At 32.7% G+C, this 2,695-nt stretch overlaps 1 pseudogene; it reads left to right on the plus strand.

The window, feature by feature from the left end:
• The first annotated feature begins 720 nt into the window (after positions 1–720).
• Positions 721–2,695, plus strand: LOC110426456 (cytochrome P450 83B1-like; annotated as a pseudogene).

Here is a 2,695-nt window from a genome sequence, read left to right on the forward strand (position 1 = left end):
TAAATGTTGTTATCTTTATTTATTTTCATTTTATTTTATTTTTTAAATATCATTAATTTATATTTTATTTATAATATTAATAATTCATCATTTAAATATTAATATTTTATTTATAAATTTTTTTAATTTTAATTTAAAATATTAATTTTATAAGTTTAAGTTTGTAATTTTTGAAAGTAAGTAAAGACATTTTAGTCCAAAATGTTTGAACTTTATTCCCATGGGTGTGGAATAGCTAATACCATAGGAGAAGGTGGCATTAGCTATTCCAAGCTTTTGCCTAGTTTTGAGAAATAGTCATTCCTTTGGAATGGTTATTCTTTGCCCAAAAACAAACCCAATGAGAACAGAAATTTTTTTAAGGAATAGAGGGGGAATGGCTAAGCCTTTCCCCCAACCAAACATGATGTACTAATATTTTACATTACAAATGAACATAGATTAAAATTCAATCTAATATTTCTCTTGCAAGAAGGATGATATTTTCCACTTTCCTCGACCTGCAGGTCAAGTTAGTGAATGGCATGTGCAAGCACAACTTGGTTAGCAGTAAGTCTTTGTTGTGTCATGAATCTACTTATTGATTCCTAGTAAGCATTAAAAAGTTTCCTTCTCAAAAATAATGGGCTAAGTCTATATAAAGGGGGGACTCGTCCTCTGGATTTTCACAAGTTTTGCTTCATTGAGTGAATTACTAGATTAGAAATTCAAAAATTTACAATGGGATTGTTGCTTTTCTTTGTTATTCTAGCTCTCCCTATCTTGATCTTCTTCTTTGGCAGAAAACATAAACACAATCCCCCAGGCCCTTTTGGTCTTCCCTTGATTGGTAACTTACTCCAGCTTAGTAGTTCACCGGCCCCTCATATTTATCTTTGGAAGCTTTCTCACAAATATGGTCCTTTAATGTCTTTGCAACTCGGTCTAAAACCAACTCTAGTTTTTTCTTCGGTAGAAATGGCCAAAGCCATCTTGAAAACTCAAGACCTTGATTTTTGTAGTAGGCCTTGTTTCCTTGGCCAGCACAAGCTGTCTTATAATACCTTAGATTTGGCTTTTTCACCTTATAATTCTTATTGGAAAGAGGTTAAGAAAATTTGCATCGTTCATCTCTTTAATCAAAATAGAGTGCTATTTTATTGTCCGATTCGAGAAGAAGAAGTTGCTCGTATGATTGAAAAAAATCCAAATCATTTGATGATTTGAAACCAATAAACTTGAGTGAGTTGTTGATGTATGTTTCAAGTACAATAACTTGTAGAACAGCCTTTGGCAAGAGGTATGATGATAAAGGTAGTGAAAGAAGTAGATTCCATGGGATGCTTAAGGAAACTCAAGCCATTTTAGGGAGCTTTTTCGTTTCTAACTATTTTCGTTTCTAACTGTCTTCCTTTCATGGCTTGGGTTGATAGACTCACGGGATTACTTGGTCATCTTGAAAAAAAATTTAAAGACTTTGATACATCGAGAACTCATTGATAAACATCTTGATCCCAATAGGACAAAATCAAAGTAAAAGCATATTATTGATATTTTACTTCAAATTTGGAAGGATCCTGTATTTCAAGTTGATCTCACTTTTGATAACAAAAAAGCTGTGCTAATAGTTCGATCTTCACTCAAAACTTTACTTTGGTCTTTTAGAAGTAACTATTATTTGCAATATATGATCTTTTAAAAAATTATTCATTTTCATCATTGATTTAAAATTTTCATATTTATCTATTCGTAATTTTTTTAAAATTGTTTCAAATCCATCCTTCTGTCAATAAATTGTTAAAATATGTGCAATCAGGTGTATGTCCACATGGCTAAATCCATCAACAATTCAAATACACATGGCACTTATGTGTTAAATTCCGTGAAGAATCTACGGTCATTGACAGATGGAAGGATGGATTGATTTGAAATAACTTAAAAAGGTTGCAAATAATTAATGTGAGTTTTAGGTCAGGGATGAAAATTAAACATTCTTAAAAGGTCTAGGATTATAGATAAAATTTACTTGATTATGTTTTGTTGTCATTTATTTTATAACTTCAAGGTAGGAATAAAACCTTATGCAATTTTTTGCTTTTTATGCAGAAAATGTTTGTTGCAGGAACAGACCCTAGTGCTGCAACAGTGATTTGGGCTATGACCTTTCTATTGAAGAACCCTAGGTCTATGAAGAAAGTTCAAGAGGAACTCAGAAATTTGATGAAAAACAATGATTTTGTAAATGAAGATGATATCAAGTTGTCATATCTTAAAGCTGTGATAAAGAAACATGTAGGACTGCAACCAACAAATTCTGTTATATTGCCACGAGAAACAATTCGGAAGTGTGATGTTGGAGGGTATGCAGTACCTACCAAAACACTAGTTTTTGTCAATGCATGGGCTGGAGGAAGGGATCCTGAAGCTTGGGAAAACCCCTAAGAGTTCTATCCTAAGAGATTTATTGACAGCTCTATTGATTACAAAGGACTAGATTTTGAGTTCATACCAATTGGTGCTGGCAGAAGGAGTTGTCATGGAATGCCACATGGGAGTTGCAACCGTGGAGCTTGCTTTTGCTAATCTTCTTTGCAAATTTGATTGGGAAATGCCGATTGGGATGAACAAGGATGACTTAGACTTTTACGTGATACTTGGTGTTACTATGCACAAAAAAAATGTTCTTTGCCTTGTGGCAAGGAAGATTAATGTTTGA

The sequence above is a fragment of the Theobroma umbraticum genome, unplaced genomic scaffold (genome assembly GCF_002168275.2).
Source record: "Theobroma umbraticum cultivar Fairchild unplaced genomic scaffold, ASM216827v3 scaffold_55.0, whole genome shotgun sequence".
Classification (NCBI taxonomy): domain Eukaryota; kingdom Viridiplantae; phylum Streptophyta; class Magnoliopsida; order Malvales; family Malvaceae; genus Theobroma; species Theobroma umbraticum.